At 49.8% G+C, this 20,447-nt stretch overlaps 1 protein-coding gene across 2 annotated transcripts in view; it reads right to left on the bottom strand.

Moving 5' to 3' along the window:
• Epb41 (erythrocyte membrane protein band 4.1) overlaps positions 1-14,784 on the bottom strand; it is a 151,004-nt gene extending 136,220 nt beyond the window's left edge. Inside the window, exon 1 of one of the 2 annotated variants that reach the window (XM_052177554.1) lies at positions 14,584-14,784. The gene's annotated coding sequence lies outside the window, so the exon portion shown is untranslated. Of the gene's footprint in view, positions 1-9,904; positions 10,006-14,583 lie in introns of those variants that run through there. The other variant, XM_052177548.1, reaches the window with a different exon arrangement.
• Between the last annotated feature and the right edge of the window lie 5,663 nt (positions 14,785-20,447).

Raw genomic sequence — 20,447 nt, forward strand, 5'->3', positions numbered from 1 at the left:
TCAGCCTAGGCCTGCTGCTAGCCATTCCCACGAAGGGCTGTCACGATTCCAGCAAGAACAAGCAAGCCTCAGTACTGTTCACAGGCTCCTAGAACGCTCCACGCCCAGCCCACGGCGAGGGCATAAATAACCACATTTGCTAATTTTAGGATATGAAATCAGAGAGGTAGTTTGCCCAATGCCACACAGCAGGAAGGAAGGTAACTGCATATCTGACTTATCCAGTCTCTTGACCATGACATTACCGTCTCTTTCCCAGTAAAGCCAAGCAGGCTTACTTATCCTGCTTGACAAATGAAGACCAGTAGGAAGCACTGTTGTACCTAAGATTGCCACCAAGTCAACAACTTAGAAGGGCCTTAAGCTAGGTTCTTAATCTTTGTGTTTCTTTAGATTTGTGTGTGTGTCTGTGTGTGTCTGTGTGTGTTTGTGTCTGTGTTTGTACGCTAAGGTTGGTCTTGTGTGCTGTGTATTCAGATGCTGAGTTCTCTGCCCCAAGATCAGTTTGCAGTCTGGACATGGGCATTTTATTGACCAATGTGCTGTAAAGAATGCTCCCCATAATCTCTGATTGGAAAATAAAAGACTAGAGCCTGTGACTGGGCAGGGGAGAGCAAGGTGGGACTGGAGATCAGGTAGGAGGGTCTCAGGTCGGGGCTGTGAGAGAAGGAAGAAGGGAGGGGAAGGGGGACATGAGGCAGGATGGACCATGAGAAAATCATTCCAAGGACGCACAGGGAGCACAGCAAAAGAGCAAGACTCAGTTAGCCAAGTAACACAGGGCCTATAGTTGAGATGTAGGTTAGAATAGCCCAGAACCTGTCCAGTTTAGGCTTACAGCTTAACAAAAAGGCCAGGTTGTTGTGTCTTTAATTCAGAAACTATATGGGCTAGAGTGGGGCCGATCCGCCCCCACATACACCTATAAAATTATACAATAGTTGTGTTTGTGTGTGTATGTGTGTGTGTGTACACAAGTGCCTTTGGAAACCAGAACAGAATGCTGGACCAGAACTGGGAATTCTGGAGTCACAGGAGGTTATAAACTGCTGGAAATGGGTGCTAGCAACCAAATTCTGGTCTTCTGTGAGACCAGCATGCACTGTCAACACACGCCAAAGCTAGCACATGCCAGTCTTTTTAACATGCTGGGGATTCGCCCCAGGGCTTTCTGGATACAAGGGCTCCACCAAGCTACACTCCCAGCCCCATATTCCTGCTTTTAAACCCTGGGTTATTTTCTCCTCTCATACTTGCTGAGTTCTGGGCATCTGAACATGGCACTTGGAAGCCCCACAGCCAATCCCCTGGAAGTGTGAGAGCCCCTACTACACCAGGCTAGCCTAGAAATCAGAGTGCTGGGGAGAAATGATGCAGGATGCTGTCCAGGAAGACAGCGGCTAAACCTCTCTTGCTTTGGAAACCCCAGTCTTCATTTCCCTAAGTTGTTGGCTCAGACTGGAAACTGGGTATCCACTCAGTAGCACAGCTGTCTGCTATGATTTCTGCTGAAAAAACAAAAACAAAACAAAAAAAAAACTCCATCGTATGGGCCTACGTGCTAATTATCAATAATGACATAATAGCCATTGTGGGCCCAACAGCCAAACAGCCCCAACTAGAAATTCCGCATAGCTCAGATTTAGGAACAAAAGACTCAGGCACTGCAACTGAAACTGATGCCCTAGCAGAAAATACCAGGAGCAAAGGGGCCTCGGAGTGGACCCAGCCACAGTACCATCTGGCAAATGGACAGGGGAATGAGCACTCAGTTTCTCGGATCATTAACTGAGAATCTACTACACACCCAGCACCTATGAAGCCTACATGGGAGGCCTTCACTTACTCATCAATGCATGCAGACACTTATTAAGCACCTACTATGCGCCATACATGCTGTTTTAGGTACAAAGGACAAAACACTGAATTAACAAAACCCACCAGCATCACCAAACTTACATGAGAGAAAACAGACAATAAGTAATCCATAAAAGACCTTAAAAGAAGTGACACAGAGAAGAACAGACGAGGGAGGGGTGAAGTGGCACGAGGGACCAGGGAAAGAACAGAGTTAGGTGGATGTGGTGGCTCACGCCTTTAATCCTGGAGCTTGGAGAGTGGAGTTGAGGCCTTGAGAGATCTCTTTGAGTTCAAGGCCAACCTGGTCTACATAGTGAGTTTCAGGACAGCCAGGGTAACATAGAAATATCCCATCTCAAAAACTGTGTTTAAATTATGTGTAACTGATGATGGGGGTGGGGAGTTGGGGTAATGTGCATGTGAGTGCAGTACCCAGAGGTCGGCAGAGCCCTGGAGCTGGACTTAAGGCTGAGTCACCTGATGTGAGTGCTGGGAACTGAATTCAGGTCCTCTGCAAGAGCACCACATTCTTAACTGCTGAGCTGTCTCTCCTGCCCACTGTTCCAACTTTTAATAAGTTAATCGGAACAAGCCTTACTAAGAAGGGGATGTTGAAACGAAAATTTTACGATGAGACAATAAGACAAAAGGTATTTATAGAAGGTTGAATGTTCCCCGAGCAAAAGCCCCAGGGTGGAAGTCTGCCTGAGAAGATATGCCAGTCATGAACAGAGCCGGGGGAAGAGGGCGGGCACAGACTAATCACCAGTGTGTGCTTCGACACCCCTAAGTGCACAACGAGCATGGACTTGGGTAACTGAGTGGACAAATACCGTCAAGGGGTTACTCCCTGGGGCTGGAGACATGGCTCTGCGGTTAAGAGCACTGACTGTTCTTCCAAAGGTCATGAGTTCAAATCCCAGCAACCACATGGTGGCTCACAACCATCCATAATGAGATCTGACGCCCTCTTCCAGAGTGTCTAGACAGCTAGTGTAATTACAAAATAGTAAATAAATATTTTTTTAAAAAGGGGGGGTTACTCCCTGAACTCAATGAACTGTTTTCTGACTAGACTTTTCTTCTCCTGGTATCGACTGACCATAGAGGAGCCACAGTACTCACCCCAGAGCGTCAACTCTGGATTAACCACTTCACACGGATTATACAATGTGGTGCCCAAGTCATTTGTGGAAAGGCGCTAATCTGCTTCCCCTTGATAACAGGATATGCCGGAGATTACTGAGGTCCAGTAACAGCTAGAGGCCGGGCCAGTGAGTGGTGGGGCTCAGATGATTACCATCAGCAGCAGCATCTTTCTATTTATTCCTTTCACTCTATGTGTTAAGTGTTTTGCCTGAGTGGATGTGTACCACATGGGTGCTTGGTGCCCACAGAGATCAAAAGAGGGCATCAGATCCCCTGGAACTGGAGTTGTGAACCACCATAAGGGTTCTGGAAGTCTCGAACCCAGGTACTCTACAAAAGCAACAAGAGCTCTTATCCACTGAGCCATCTCTTTGGCCCTGAGACTAGTATTTAAACAGGGTCTCTTGTAGCCCAGGATGGCATCAAACTCACTATATAAGTGAAGTTAACCCTTGAACTTCCGATCCTCCTGCCTGCACCTCCTGAGTGCTGGGGTTACAGCTGTGTGCCACTATGCCATGCTGAAGTCATGTGATGTTGGAGATGCTGGAAATCCAACCAGAGGCCTCAGGCATGCCAGGCACAGTACCCTACCCACTAGCTATACCTCCAAGCCCTAGGACCCCACTTTTAAACCTGTCATATAACTCGAACCTATGATTTCTGCAGACCCTCCTTTTATAAATCAATGCAGAAGCAGAGAAGATAGTGACCACCTCCCCCCAAAGCCTGCCAGCTTCAAACTCAGAGTGAGAGAGGTTGGGGCTGCTTCCACACTGCTACAGTCTGGGCCACTGGCCAGGTTTCCTCTTTGAAGCCTTTCTGGCCTCTGCAGAAGTCTGCATCATCCTTATTGAGTTCCAAGGAACTCACAGCCCATCTCTGTCCCTTTGGCCTAGACTTGGGAAGGGCGGATCCTCTCTACTATCTGCCTCTCCAGAGAGTGTGCACAGTGATATCTAATCAGGGGAAACTGCAGAAGCGAAACTATCTTAGGTGAGGCTAAGGCTAGGATGCTGAGCCTCTGCCTTCAAAACTGGTTTATCAGGTTCCATTTCTTCCATCAGAAACCTATCAAACAGGCATGGTGGCACACACCTGTAATCTCAGCACTCAGGAGACTGAGGCAGGAGTGTGTGAGCTTACGGATAGCATGGGCTCTGTAGAAAGGACCAAACCAGCCTGGAATACAGATCAAGATCCTACTTCAAAATTCCAAAAAGAGGGAGGGACTGGAAAGAGGGCTCAGTGGCTAAAAGAATTTGCTGCCCAACCGTGCAGATCTGAGTTCATATCCAGTACCCACAGAATAAGGTGGATGTGGTCTGAGTACTGCTCTAACTCAGGCACTGTATGATATGGGACAGAGGCAGGAGGATTGCTGAGCCCTGCTGGTTGCCAGCCTAGAAGAACAACAGGAGCTTCGAACTCAGAGAGAGAACCTGATTCAAAGATGTAATACGGAGAATGATATAGAGTACCCAGTGCCTTACTCTGGTCTTCACATACAGGCATGCACATATACTACTACTACATATATACTACACAACTACACACACACATACACGATATGCACACACTAAATCCAAAAAGAGAAAAGGAATTATATTAAACTCCAGGTGGGATAGGGCAGACATTTAAGAGGCAGCAGTTTGTGATCCTAGAACTCAAGAGACTGAGGCAGGAGGATTGCTATGAGTTGAAGGGAAGCCTGTACTACATCATCAGACCGTATGTCAAATAGACAGACAAAGCAGTTGCAGTGACAACAGCTGCCTACGCTTGGGGAGTTACTGGAGCTTCCTTTTTCCTATCAGCATCCTCACAGCAAGACCAACCCCATCCACACCAGGGGAAACTGAGGCTCACAGAAGTGAAGCCAGCACCAGACCATACACACGCACTGAGGGGCCAGAGCAGGGGGTCCAGAGAGTCATATCCCTCTAGCGACACTGACTACCAAAGGGTCCTGCTTCTGCATGGAAAGATATCCAGAACAGATCTGGGTCTGCACTGGCCGTGGCCTTCAAGATACAGACCTTCATGCCTAACACCTGTCTCCACGCCAGAAGGAAGGGAGCCTGATCATCAATTTCCAGGGGAAAAGAAAGCTACAACTTTCCCAAATGTTTGTCCCTGTTTCCGGATCACTGTTGGCTTTGGCCTCCAACCAGAGAGTCATCTAGGGTAAGGGACAGAGGGTGCCTAAGCCTCAGGACTGGGAGTCCTTGGGCCCGAGGCCAAGGGGGTCAAGGGGCAGGAGACGAGCTAGTTCTAGTTCGGCAGAGGGCCAGGACCCCCCTGGAGAATTAAGCTTGTTTCTTACTCTTTTCCTTCCTTTGCAACCGGTGTGGCTGCCAGGACAGGCAGGGGAACCTTGGACGGGGACGAGGAGGAGGAGAGGTTTCATGATCGTCTCATTAGAGCTCCAGGGTGTGGATACTGGGCTAGTTTCTGGGGATCACATCCCTGACACTTCTGACTGGCTCTCTGAGGAAAGCCAGCGTGTCCCCTTTCCCCTGAGGTGGAAACTAAGGTACAGAGAGAGCAATGGTGCCTGAAGGCCACATAGCTTGTCAGTAACAGAGCTGGCAGACAACCCAAACTGTTGGCCTCTAAAAGGGTCACGTGGGTCACCTGGGGTGGGGATGAGATGGAAAAAGGCAGGGAAATGAAGGAACCGTGTCCAAAAGGCCCAGGCCATCTCAGGGCGCACAGCAAACAAGTGCTAGGGTTCAGCAAGGTGTGGGGAGTCAGAAGTCAGTCCCCAAACCACACACAGTGTGACCCCACTCCCTGTTAGGCTTCATCTCCCTCTCATCTCTACCACTCCCCAACCACACCACAGTGTTTATCCACCCTGAGCGCATTATATGGGCTGAAGCCTTTTGCGTATGCTGTGACCAGCGTCTAAAAGGTTGTTCCCTCCACGGTGCACCCATTGGCCGGCTCTTGGTCCTTTCCTCTGACTCCTAGGGGTTGTCTGGATGCTCTGGGCTCACTTGCACCCAAGGGACAGGAACCTGTGGGAGTCACCTGTGCCCCTCGAGTCTAACCCAAGCCGATGCTTTATAAACATGTATCGCTAGTTGACTTTCATTGCTGAATCGGAGAGACAGCAAAATGGGTTTCTATATCTGCGTGTGCAAGGAACATAGACAGGCCAGGACCCCAGGGTTTCTCTGAACTACACAGACCTTGCTGGGCACCCACACCAAAGAGTGCTTATCCCGGCCAGACCCACCAGAGTCACACAAAGGAGTCCCTAAAATAGGAGAAGGAGTCCTGATGACCATAAACTTGAGAGCCTTGAAGACATGGCAGTTGAAGAGGGAAGGTAGTGAGACGCAGATAAATGGCTTCCTCCCCCCACGCTGCTCTGTCTCTTCTGCTCCGGTGTACCCTCAGCCCACGTTTCCACTGGATCCAGTCACCCCCAGCCCCACGGCCTCACTTTCACCTCGGTCCTCTCTCTCACCTGTCCACTGCAGTCCATCCTTATGTTCCCATGGCCCTGCCTCCCACACAGACCTAACATCTCCCACTGCTGCAAGGCACAGTTCCCAGCCCAAAATCTCAGCATTCGTGCCCTAAACAGGTGGCCCTGCTTCCGCTCTCCCTGTGTAATAAGCAATGGCTCCCCGCTGCTCTGGGGTCAGGCTTCACCTTTTCCTCAGCCTGTCTTTGCAGGCTCATTTCCCCAGGTGCTGGACCTGGTTCTACATCTTGGAATGTACAGTTCCTTCCGGTAGGAACGGCCTTTCTCTTAGTCTCTGCCTAAGAACACCTATTCACCTGGGAACACAAACACAAGGCGGGGTAGAAAGCTACACACAACGCCTATTCATACTTCAGTCTCGGTCAAAGTTGGACTTGGTGGTTTCAGGGCTGGTCGGCACAGTTAGATACTGAGCTTTCCCAGGGGCAGAGTCAGCTCTAGCCCCGTGCCAGCATAAGCCTGGCACAGAATGGGCACCAGAAAAAGCAGATGGCTAGGAAATGAAGGTACATTCTTACTTCCACGAAGCCACCTCCCTCCCTTTACCCTACCAGTACCTTTTGGAACCTGTCAAACTAGATCGCTGTTCACCTGCTTGCTCCCAGCAGTGCCCTCCCAGACCCGATTTCCACTGTCCCAAGAGGGACATCTTTTCATTCCCAGAACGATGCCCATAATCATAATTAGGGTAATAACAGCCATCGCCACGTTTACTGTTTGTTGTGTGACTGTTGTGAGGTAATTTAATCCTCACAAGAACCCTAGAAGGATTTTTTTTTTTATTGTCTTCATTTTACAGATAAGGAAATTGAGGCTCCAAGAAGCTATCTGGCCTAAGGTCACACAGCTACTGAGCAAACAGCACTGGGGTCACAGCCAGGTCTGCCTGACCTGTAAGCCACCCTGCTGCCCAGCTGCTTCCGGCTTTCTATAATCTCACCTCTCAGAGTTTAGAGCAGCTGCCCCCAGCAGCCTGGAGCTAGGTATCAAAGATGGACAGAGGGGACACTGACACCATCCCGCTGCTTTAGGATGGCTCAAGGGTTAAGAGCATCCACGAGTCTGGAACTCCGGTTTCCAGAGGATCTGACACCCTCTGCTGGCTTCTGAGAGCAGCAGGCACACATGATGTGCTAACACATACATGCAAGCAAAACACACATACACATAAAATAAAAACAAATATTCTGTGTAGGAAAACAGAGTCATTGCTCAGAAGGTCACTGGGAAGAAGACGAGAGATAACGTGTCTGGAAAAGTACACAGGGCTAGCTGAGAGACTGAGATGGCTCAGTGAGGAAGGCTGGACGAGGACTTGAGCTTAATGCACAGGGAAAGGAACCAACTCCCAAAATGTGTGCTCTAGCTTCCCCACGTGTGCAGTGTTACATAAGCGTCCAACCTATCCACTACCTAGCTGTCTACCTACCTTTCTTTTTTCCTTCCTTTCTTTCTTTCTTTCTTTCTTTCTTTCTTTCTCTCTTTCTTTCTTTCTGATACACACGCAAATAATAATAACAATACAATTTAGGACTGGGCTCAGTGGTTAAGAGCACTGACTGCTCTTCCACAAGTCCTGAGTTCAATTCCCAGCAAGCAACCACATAGTGGCTCACAATCACCTGTAATGGGATCTGATGCCCTCTTCTGGTATGTACTCACATACAGAAAATAAAAAAAATAAATCTACAACAACAACAACAACAACAACAACAACAATAATAAATTTTAAAACTTAGATAAAATTTTAAAAATAAGTTAAAGGGATTAAAATAAAACAGCAGACTATGGAAAACAAGATAAATGGCATGAACACGTATGACGTGAACTTCTGAGGTCACTTACACCTAAGAGGACAAATTCTCCAGGGCCCTTCTCCCAGATAAAGCCAAGTGACCAATGATGCTAATTTGCTGCTTACCTACCTGTTTGAGTTAAACAACTCTCCAAGGGAAGAGCCCTTTATTAACACTATTCCACAGGTCAGGCAACCAAGATTAAGAAGGGCAACTAAGCCAAGTTACACAGCAAATTACACTGGACAGAGTCCAGTGTGTGTCCCAGTGCTGGGGCATCCAGGGGTTCCTGACTCCTGTATTCTAAAGATTTATTTATTTATTTATTATTTATGTATTTATTTATTTAATGTATATGAGTATGCTGTAGCTGTACAGGGAATTTGAATTCAGGACTTCTGCTCGCTCTGGTCGGCCCTCTTGCTCTGGTTGGCCCCTCTTGCTTTGGCCTAAATACACTGTAGCTGTCTTCAGACACACCAGATCTCTTTTACTGATGATTGTAAGCCACCATCTGGTTTCTGGGCTATGAACTCAGGACCTTCGGAAGAGCAGACAGTGCTCTTAACCATTGAGCCATCCATCTCTCCAGCCCGACTCCTGTATTCTAGTCCAGCTAATAAGAATTAAAATTAGGAGGAAGGAGTCAAAAAAAAAAAAATGAACGCTTCCCTGAGCCCTCTTCCAGAAGGAACCTAGGGCTAGAGGAAGCCAAAAATTACAGATCAGCCCCATGCTGGGCTGCTTCTAGCTGCTGGGGGGAAGATCCTGTGATGTGGATGTCACAGGGAAGGTCACAAGATCCAGAGGAGTTTACTACTTGTCCAAGATCACACCATTAAGGATGTGACTATATCTGGAAACACTTTGGATTTCTGCTCACGCCTCCCAGCTTCACAGCAAACGTTCCTGCCTGCCCCTTGGGAAGTTTCCCATCAGAGAAAAGCTAAAGGCTCTGCCATGCCCTCCCAGGAGGTCCAACTGCTTAGCTCCTCCACCTGCCTGATGGATACCCCACTCAGGTCCTGGGACCCATGATTCACAACTGGATGGTGAGATAAGGGTCTTACATTTTCTGAGCCTCAAAGATAATGTATACTTTGTATCCATCTTGCATTTTCTGAACCTCAGTGATACTGGTTACTTTGTATCCATTAACTGTTTATTTAGTCCAACACAAAGCACAAGGCTGGGTGCCGAACGTCTTCATCCAGAAACGTTCACTGGGCGCTATTACATACCACTCTATCCTCCGAGATATAGCCGGAACAGATTAAACAAAAACCCTTGCCCTCCATGGGGCCATATAGAGGAGCAAATATACATCAATATTCTCATTTGCAGAAGTGCAAGGGTGATACAAAGAGGCATTTGTAAGTAGCTGAGGAAGGTTTCTATTCCAAGCCATCTGTCCTAAAGACCCCTGGGCTTTGTCAAAAGCCCAGCCCAAAATCAGTACCCATCATGTCAAGTATCAAGAAAGAACCGACTCAGCATCTTAACTCCAGATGCCCTGACCCCTTGTGCTTCCCAGTGGCCTCAGGCACATACACCCTTCAGAATGGCATGGTACAGCCAGTTACATCAAAGCAGTACTCACCCAGAAGTAGCCGTTGTGGTCACACAGCCAGTCAGGGAAGGACAGCGCAGCCATCGTCACAGTGGCACATGGAAGCAAAGAACAGAAGTGAGACACAGCACAGCTATCAAACTCGGGGGTCCTGACCAGCTGCCTCTGGGCCAGTGGGGAACCTGTCCCCTCTTCCACCCTCACCCCTACCCAGAGTGCCTGTGGCACTCTGATGACCAGATACCACCCAGGCAGCTATCATCTGAAAATCCACGCTGAGTCCATCAGGCTGCCCTGGGCCCAGTCTCCTATGGGTGTCCACAGCAGCACCAGACGCCTGGTGCTGAGGATGCAGTCTGAAGTCAGACAGGGCCTTGCCCATGTGAGCTACAGGGCAGCATGGAGACGGTGGTGTAAATTTACTGAATTACTTCTGTGATGCATGCATTAAGTAGACCGTAGGTACCTGGGGTCAAATCCTGCCTCCACTTACAGCTCTACCACTGGTGCCACTCAGGCGGTCCCCTACCTTCTCCTTCCTTTGCTTACCTGTAATATAGAGGGCAGCATTCAGATCCATTGCTTAGGGTTACATAGGAGTCTAAGAGTTGACATATGTAAGACTTTCTGAACAGTGGTTGGCATTTAATTTGTTCATAAGTTAGAGTTACGATAACTACAAGAGGCTGTGGACAGGGACTTTGGAGGGACCTGGTGTGGGTGAGACCACCATCTTCTCAACAAGAACGCTGCTGCTGGGACTGAGGGAGATAATGAAAAATGAAGTCCCAGCGCAACGCCTGGTCGCAGCAATGAGCCACTAAGCACTGCTGTGACCTTCGGGTGTCCTCCAGCACATCATCACCATGCGGTCTCATCAGGGCTATGCAAACGCCCCTCCCCACAAACACACCCAGTACTGCAGCTTTGTATTGAACAATGACCAGCCACCATAGTCTCCCAATTTTACAGATGTTCCAGTTTATTCTTCACAGTCACCCGAACTCTGTGAAGGTGAAATTATTACTGTTCCCACTTGACAGACAAGGGCAGGGGGTGAAGGGACTCCCTTCTGTGTCCTTGGTGGCATCATATGGTTCTCCAAGTCTAGTGACTGTGACCAAAGTTCATGTCTGATTGAATTCTGTTCTCTAAACGTTTCTTCATTTCTTCTCTTGGTCTCTGCAGTACTAGCCGCACCACCAGACAAGCCTTTGAGTGCTTGCATCTGAAACTCTTCTTGTCAAACAGCAAGCTTAGGGTGCAAGCTGTTCCTGAAGGCACCTCTCCTGGCTCAGTCATTGGCACCTTGAGCCCTGGTCTATTCCTAAAGCTGACCTCGGCCACTAATCACACAAACATCCAGGGACATCTGCATTCACTCAAATCCATCTTTTATAGATGAGGGAACCAAGGCCCAAAGTGGACTCAATATCTATTACCTTTCAATGCCCAGCTCTTGCATGTGGACGCTTTAGTAGAGATGGCCCTCTGGATAAAGATCAGTGGGCTCCAGGTGTCCCCTGTCTCTTTCTCCAGCCTGTTTCCAGCTTCCCAGATTAAACATCCCAGAACTCAGAGCTCAATCCAGAATCATTAGGCATCTCTACAGGTTAGGACTAGGGAATGAGCACTCAGTATGGGTAGAGTACTGGGAAAGGAAGGCTTCATGTCTTAAGGAAGATGGGGCTCAGAGCTGGCTGTAAGTTCAAATCCCAAGTCAGCCTCTTCACAGCTGTGTGACTTTGGTCAAGTCAATTCGAACCCATGAATGCCTAAGACACAAGGATGGTGCTTCATGGGGTGCTGAAGATTAATTAACTGAGTTACTGTCACACACAAACCTAGAACAGCACATGGGCAAGGGCCGTAAGTAATTAAAAAACAAGGCCAAAAATTGGTCTGCGGGCTTGAGACAGGCAAGGACAACTTAAGGGCATTCCAGCTCCTCACACAGTCTGAGTCTGCTCTAAACCAGGTCGTGAGGTATGATCGTTTCTGCTGTCAAAGGTCACCAATACAGGAAGCAATGACAGTGAGAGTGGGTAATAGAAAGACACAGACTCAGAGCTCATTTCCCTCTTGATATTGTAGAGGGAAATTGAGATTCAGGAAGAAAAGTACCTGGCCCACAGACTATGGAAGGATTGAGTCCTGCCCTGTGACACACACACATACCCATGCGCACATGCACCTGTCTTTTTTTTAAAATTAATTCATTTATTATATGTAAGTACACTGTAGCTGTCTTCAGACACCCCAGAAGAGGGCGTCAGATCTCATTACCAATGGTTGTGAGCCACCATGTGGGTGCTGGGATTTGCACTCAGGATCTTTGGAAGAGCAGTCAGTGCTCTTAACCGCTGAGCCATCTCTCCAGCCCCCCACCCACCTACCTGTCTTATAAACCCATTCTGCAAACCCAACAGGTCTCAGCCACCACAACCTTGGCAATGAGGCCTACATGAGTATCTTCTCCAGTTCTGTTCCTGGGAAACCTGTATGGCACATAGTAGATGCTCAGGAGGCTTAAGAAATGACCAAATGAGGTTTTTCTGGCTTCAGCCTAAGGGGTCCCCTCCAGGGCTCTCTCTTTGTAGCTTCCTCCTGACTCCCACCCTAGTGTCTGTCTCACCCTACGCCCAGGTCCTAACAGCTGGGCCTAGCTCCAGCTCACAGAACGCTGGGCCTGCCCCTGCGTCAGCATCTTCCCAGCCAACCCGGGATATTCCTGTTCAATGCAGCCAGCCAGGCTCCTGGCCAGGGTCCACTCTGCAGAGAAGGTGCTGGCTCAGCCAGAGCCTTATCCCCACTGGCCGATAGGTGGGGCAACCTGGGAGTCCTGGAGCTTCTACTGGCACCCAGAGCCTATAGAGGAAAGCCAGCTTGGGCTAGACAGTGTGACAATGTGTTGATCAGAAGACAGTGGGGTGTGGGGTGCCACCCACACCTCCAGCCAGTCCACCCAACCACCTTGCTGCTGGGACCTGGAAGGCCTTGGCTGACTCTCCTATATATACAGGGAAATCTTGGGGTTCCCCCATTTCATTCCCTTCCTAAAACACCCCCCCCCCCACACACACACACACTAACACAATCTCACAGCAGCTATCAATCTGGCCATTGCATACTTAATGTTTCACTTGATTCTGCTAGTGCCTATAAGGTCCAGATTATTAGCCAGGGGCTGAGAGGTGAAGTGAGTCGTGGAAGGTTACACAGTAACAGCTGGGCTGAGATTCAAACCTAGTTCTCTTCTGAGTGCAAAATCTGTGTGGTAACTATACTGCCCTCCCGCTCCTGCCCTCCTGCTCCATTCCCCAGCCTCTGGTTCCCTTTCTTCCCAGACCTTGCATCTCCTTCGGCAGCCTCCCTCCCTCCCCCAATCCCACCGTTAATAATTCCCACCCGACAACTGCAGTAACACCTTGCTTCTGCGCACCCATCAGCAGCAGATACCACAGGCTGCCACTGAAAGTTATTTCTGAGGTGTCTGCCTTAGGAAGGCCTTGATGGCAAGGTGTCACTCCAGCAGGTGTTTCTATCTCTCTTCTTCCTCCTCCATTCCCAAGCAAGTCTCCCTGGCCTCCCTTCCCGCCAGCCTCCTGTCAGCATTGACCTCTAGAATACATGTAGACAAGAGCTTACAAAAGTGTGGGGGAGGAGAGGTTCTGCGACAGCGCTCTGGCTTCTCCCTGGCCCCTTCAGTAGCTGAAGATCCGACCCTGACTTGGCCCCAAGCAACTATCCCTGGAACTTCCAGCTGCCTTAAAGCCTGCCCAAAAGCAGACATTCCCCTAGAGCCTCTACGTTTAAAAGAAGGGAGGAGAAGGGTCTGCCTTCTCCCTATTGCAGGAATTTAAGGGGTCAGTTAAAAGCAGCCATTGTCTCCCCGGGAACCCGAGAGCCCTGGAATAACTGTACACAACCCTTGAGGGAGAGTGCTCCCTTGTCCTTTCAGGGCAGATTCCACCAGGGATCCAGCGGAATTAAGTCTCCGCCTCCAGCCAGCAAAGCTGCAGAGGTCCGGTCCTCCCCCAAAGAGGTGGGGCCCCCGGGAAAGTGCGGCTTGAAGACCAAGACAACTCTTGAGGAAACACTGAGGGCAGACAGGGAAATGTGTGAGACAGGGAACCCAAAGTAGGAGTAGGAGCCAGACCCAGAGCAGATCCAAGAGACCCTGAGGCAGAGGAAGTCCCAGTCTGGACGCCAGTGCGTGCGTCCGGGCGGTGACTCAAGGGCCACCCTGACCGGCAGAGCTAGGGCCGCAGTTCGCGGGTCCCGAGTCCGGAAACTCCGTGTCAGTTACGTAAGGACCCCAGTAGGGCGATCGGGGTCCCCCTCCTACCACCCTCTGGGTCCCCAGGAGCACGCGGGCACGCAGGGTGGGGCTGGCGGGTCGGCCTGGGGCTGCGCCGCGGCGCAGAGACCTGCTGCGGACGAACACCCACGACAGGACTCCAGATCCGGAGCGAGCTCCTGCACGCCGTCTCCCGAGCTCCGCACACCCTCGACTTTGAGACTCCAGAACCCCTGGGGACCTCAAGTTTGGAGCATGTACCTCAGGACCTCCAGCACCCGGGCCGGGATCCTCTGACCCTCGGCTCGCAGCTCCCGGGACGGCCCGGGTCCCTGGGAGCGGGCTTCTGGGTCCTGCACCTTGTCCCTCCCAGGCACCGGGGCCACCCCCTAAGGCGGTCCAGGCTCACCTGGGCTGCACAGGACAGGGACCTGGCAGGGACCTGGCCGGGCCGGGCCGGGCCGCGTCCTCGCTCTCCGCGGCTCTCTCCCTTTAAGAGGTTCCTGCCACTTTGCCCCGCCGGGGGCCTCCACCTGCACTGACAGGGCAACTCTGATGCGAGGCCCCGCCCTCTCCTCGGGAGGTCCTCTAATTGGTACAGGCAACTGCCAATCTTTGGGTGCGGGCAGGACCCGGCACAGCAGCCCGACTGTCGCAACCGGGAAGGGGCGGGGGCTGCAGGTGCGGCCAAGCCGGGACGCCCAGCCTAGAGCAGCTCCTGATAGACCCAGAGCAGTCAGGGGAGGGGAAACATGGAGTTCCTGTATTGGCTAGTGTGGGCGCTGACGTCATGTTGCAAAAGTATAAAGCAATTTGCCACGTGGTGCTGACCCTAAGGCGTTAGGTTGGGATGGGGGTTGTTCTTGGAGAGTTAGGGAAGTGACCTTGACGATTTAGACTTACGTGGATCACCTGTCTCGCTAATTAGTTCTGTGTGACCTTGAGCAATCCACTTCTTGGAATCTGAAATTTCCCCAACTAGAAATCCTCTGATGTTTTCTTGAGGATAAGTGACATTTGTTATATACCAAACGCAAGTCTGGAACCCAAAGAGATGTCCATAAACTGGAGTTCTGGTTTCTCTTATGCCTGCTTTATCTCTCTTCTCAGTGGCTTCCTCTCTGCTAATGATCTGCCCCCATCAACCTGGAAGAGCTGTACGTAGTCACTGACCTAAGACCCCTCCTCTTCCTCTCATTTCAGACCTGCCCTTGCGCACACAGTGCCAAGGTCAGGAAACTGGCTGACTCCCAGCATGGACTCATCCTAACTAAACTACCCCAGAATTTCAAAAGCTCTTCATGAGATTAAGGCCAAATCTGCCTTTGGATTCCCACCTACAGACAACAAACATAATCCCCCTTTTAAGCAGAGGAATCAGAGTCAAATTGTAAAACCATAAAATATTCCCCAAACCAGGGAACCCTGGAAAGTGAGTCTCTTCTTTGGACAAATGGAGAAACTGAGGATCACTGGGGGCAAATAACTTCCTGAGTTTTTGTCATGGGGGTGCATGACCTGCATTTTTGTCATGGGGGTGTGTGGGGGGGCCACTCGGGGGACACCAGAGAAGCCTTTTGATCCCTTTAACCAGAAATCTGGATGTTTCAGGACTGGCTCTATGAACCCAGTACAAAAATCTGGGACATATGCCCAGGCTCCCAAGCCAACCAAAACTCCTCTCTCCTAACTCCCCAGGGCAGGGTTGGCCATTGGTCAAAACTAGAAACTCACATGTAGACTGCTTACACTCAGGTTTGAGCGGGTGGGTGGGTGGGGTGGGTAAGCTTGTTCCCCTGGGGATAAAATACACCACGACGCTGACGCTGCACCAACCTTATGTAGAATTACTGTGCTGATTAACTGAGAGTGGAAACTACAAATGCAAATAATCAATCATGGATCCAGTATTATTTTTTAATTGCTCTCACGTGTATTCATTCATGCTTGTCAGAGAGAGCAGACTATGAATTCTTTAATTCGGCCTCAGTAAACAAGGGCTCCCCTGCCAACTGCCTCCTTTCCCCGGACTCAATCTAAGGCTGCCAAGAGGAAAACCCCAGCCCTGGTTGCACAGAGTTATTCTAAAAGGCTGAAGAGGCCCCACCTCTCAGCTCTGCGGCACGAGGCTCCAGCTCTGTTGCGTTTTTTTTTTTTTTTTTTTTTTTTTTTTTTTGCTGAGTGGGTGACTCAGCAATGCCCGAGCCTGGCCCTGCCTGATAAGCCTGTGTGCTTATGTGTGAGTTTGTACTTCAGAATACATCTGAGAAAGTGTTTGTGAACTTCTGTGTGGGCTGTCAACATACTGGGGCCAGGATCGGGCTGGGGGAGGGTGGGTATGAGTTTATGTACAGAGGATAAATGTTTGTGCCCTAGAGTCAGACTGCCTGGCCCTGAGCTATCTGCGCCTAGAGAATTTTGTCCTGTCCCTGGAACCTCTGTGCACAGGCACCTGCGTGTGTTTCCCACTGTGTGGATGGACATCCAATGCCTTCTTGGATACAGGTTACTGAACTGCCTCTGTCAGGAAATCCTTAGTGTTCCTGCCTAAGAGGCTCCCTGGGAGAAGCAATGTCCTGAAGGAACAGTTCACATTTACTCACCGCTAGTATTTTGTATACATCTGCTCATTTTTGTATCAAATTCTTCCAGTCAGAAATGCTTGACGCTCAGAGAGCTAATGTGACAGCCACACAGTTCTGAAATAACTTCGAAGGCGACAGGCAGGGCACAGCTTTCTTCCTCTGAAGGCCGAAGGCTCAGTTTGCTGGGGCCTGTGGGCAACTGATAAACTGGGGGGGGAGGGGAAGGGACCTGTTTGTGTCAGCCGCCCTCCCCTTCTGAGGACGTCTGAGCCTCCTTATCCTGTCAGAGCCTGGGTGCTGTCCTCAGCTTCAAGTGGGCGTGAGCTGAGAGATAAAGTACCCAGGGAATAGATGGGGGAGGGGCTGTGACATGTGGGTGCACATATGTGGGCACATCTGTTTCTTTAACTGAACTTCATTTAGGACTTTATTGGAAGTTAACACCCTTCCCCTCAAAAGAAAAAAAAAAGGCATGATCGCATATCTACAATATCAGCACTTGGGAGGTTGAGGCAGGAAAATCTGTCCAAGGCCAGCCCGGGGCACATGAAATCCCGTCTCAAAAACAAAGCAAACAAAGAGTTAATCCTTCAGAGCAGGGTAGGGGGGTAGGGAAGGGATGAATTCTCAATGCCCTGACTGTCTAGTCATACTATCTCAGGAGGCTGAGGCAAGAGACTTAACTAAGAGAACGTCATAGCCTCTGCTACCCTGTCTCAAAACAAACAAATTAAAAACAAAACAAAACAAAACAGAACACAACCGAAATAAATAAACAAGATTTACAATCTGCCAGGTGGTCTGGCAAGATAGCTTATTAGGTAAAGGCTCCAGGATCAAGCCTGAGTTAGATCCCCAGACCCAATGTGATGGAGGGCACCAACCCCCACACGCTGATCTCTGACCTACCCGCAGGGTGGGGGTGGGGGTGGGGTAAAAAACATTTCTATATTCAAAACCTGCCAGATGTGTGGCATCACCTACAATCCTAGCACTTAGAAGGCAGAGGCAGAAGGATCAGGAGTTCAAGGTCATCACTGGCTACACATTGAATTCAGGATAAAGCAGAGAAGTCCCCGTAAAAACCAGTCTCCAAAACACACTAAAACCCAGGAGTTCAACAATCAGAAATACTGACCAATACCTGGCTAAGTCCAGGGGTAGAAAGAGGAACTCGACCAGACCAAAGGCATGATGGGAAAGAGGAACCACAGGCCTGAGGCAGCCGGGTATCTCTAATCAGCTGCAGTGTGAATCCTGCTTCTGCCTCTCTGAGGAATCGTTTTTTTTTTTTTCTTTCTTTTTTTTTCTTTTGGTTTTTTCGAGGTTTCTTTGTGTAGCCCTGGCTCTGTAGACCAGGCTGGCCTCAAACTCAGAAATCCGCCTGCCTCTGCCTCCGAAGTGCTGGGGTTACAGGTGTGCGCCACCACCGCCCGGCTTCTCTAAGGAATCTTAGCTTGTTTCAGTCAAAAGATGTATTAGATGTATTGGCTCTCACGCCCTGTTTCTCTTTCCCACCGGAGCTGAGCTGCTGGAAGAGAAAGCATTTGTGTGTTACTCTGTAGGGGGGGGGGGGGGGAAGGGGAAGGCAGGGGAGGGGTGGAGGGGTGGGGGAATGGTAGGGGGTGGAGCACACCCCTGCTGTGATTCACAGCTCCTTAGAGGACTAACATGAACTAATGTGTACTCAGAGCCACGTGACTCCATGTGGCTCCATCGGCAACGTGAAGAATATTTTCTGGAGGAGGTAATCTTCCAGCTGGATTCTGTAGGATGAATTTACGACATAGGGATGGGAAAGTACCTTCCACATGGAGGAGCAGCCTGGGTAACGACTCAAAGATAGGAAAATAGTAAAAATATGCGTCCCAGGAGCAAAACACACGGGCCGGCACAGCTTTAAAACAGAGGGAGGCATGAGACCAATGTATTGAAGTCCTCGGATGCCAGGTCCAGGCACGGAAAGACCGATTTGAGGCTATCTGGGGAGCCGGACTGTGCATAGTATATGGGGTGTGGCAGTCAGCCTATTGGGGGAAGGAGACTTGGTGGTGGGTAAGGGGTCAATTATCTCAGAAGGACACATTGGGGACATGGGACAAATCTCCAGACTGAAGGGTGGGAGTTGACCTAAAAAGAGAAAAATTAAGTGTCTTTTGCTCCAGGCTGAGATTGGGGTGGGAGGATTGGGTGGGAGATTGGGGGGGTGTCCCCAGACAAATTGTGTTTAGTGTATCTGTAACCCTACCACCAAACGCTGAAGAGTTCTGAAAGTCCCCACGCTCAAGAGTTCCTCTGGTTTGGTTGCAGTATGGGGCCGCTGGGAGAATCCGGCTGGGAGAATCTCTGCCCAAGAAGAGTCCTGGGTGTTGGGAGATGCCTAGCGCCTCGTCTCCTTATTTCCTCGCTTTATAGATGAATAAAATAGAGCTCAGTGACGTGTTCACGAAGCAGCCCGAGCAGGACTTGAAGACGCCACCTTAATTTGCTGGGGAACAGGAAAGATTTGATCGTGTTTGGGAAAGAGCTGAGATAATAACCCTTCAAAATCCATTGGGAAGGAAAGACGGTGTTTGGCGCCCCCTAGTGTTATAGAGCTGAGAGGGCCGAGGCACTGAGTTGAGCCGTCTAGGCTGCCAGAGATTAGCAGCCAGCCAGTATCTCATCCCTGTAGTTTATGCGTAGGGGTTATAGAAAGGGGACCTTCAGACAAGACTGTCCTGGATTGCATAGGCAGGTCACCCAACTCGCTAAGAGTCACCAAATATGCTCTTCCTTAGCTCTCCCTAAGTGCCCTTAGTTGCTTTAGCTCAGTGACAGCACATGCATGGTTGGCAAGAAAGAGGCTTTAAGTTTGGGCTTTATTCAGCATCACAACACGAGAGAGATAGGAAGAGGCAGGACAAACTGGGCTGGGAGAATGACCAGTTACACAAAGTCTAGACTGTAGGGCAGGCAGTTTGTTTAGGGGCCCGTTTAAGAGAAAAATTCGGCCAGGTGCAGAGTAATCCCAGAACTCAGGAGGCAATGACAGGAGGATCAAAGCAAGTTCAAAGCCAGCCTGGTCTAGCCGGTGCGTTCCAGGCCAGACAAGACTACAGTGAGTCTCTGTCTCAAACAAAGACAAAGGAGAAAAAAATCAGCCAGGCAGTGCTTCAGGCCTGTGATCTCAGCACCTGTGGATGCGGAGGCAGGGGGACTGTCATGAAGTTAACATCAGTCTAAACTACACTCTGCACTTCCTCTCCCTAAGAAAGAGTGCAACTGGACCCAGTGGGGCACAGACCCATATTTCTTTGCACCCAGAACCCTGAGGCAGAAAGACCTTGAGGCCAGCCTAAGCTACACAGTAGGATTCTGTCCTAAGAAGGGTGGGTGCTGAGAGATGGCATAGTCTATGGAAAGCTTGTCTTGCAAGTTTAGGACCTGAGGGGTTTTGTTAACATCTATTTTTATTGGGCTGGAGAGTCAGGCTCAGTGGTTAAGAGTATTTCTTTTTTTTTTTTTTAAAGATTTACTTATTTATTGTATGTATATGAGTACAATGTAGCTGTCTTCAGTCACACCAGAAGGCATCTGATCCTATTACAGATGGTTGTGAGTCACCATGTGGTTGCTGGGATTTGAACTCAGGACCTCTGGAAGAACAGTCAGTGCTCTTAACCACTGAGCCTTCTCTCCAGCCCCC

This window comes from Apodemus sylvaticus, chromosome 3 (assembly GCF_947179515.1).
Source record: "Apodemus sylvaticus chromosome 3, mApoSyl1.1, whole genome shotgun sequence".
Classification (NCBI taxonomy): domain Eukaryota; kingdom Metazoa; phylum Chordata; class Mammalia; order Rodentia; family Muridae; genus Apodemus; species Apodemus sylvaticus.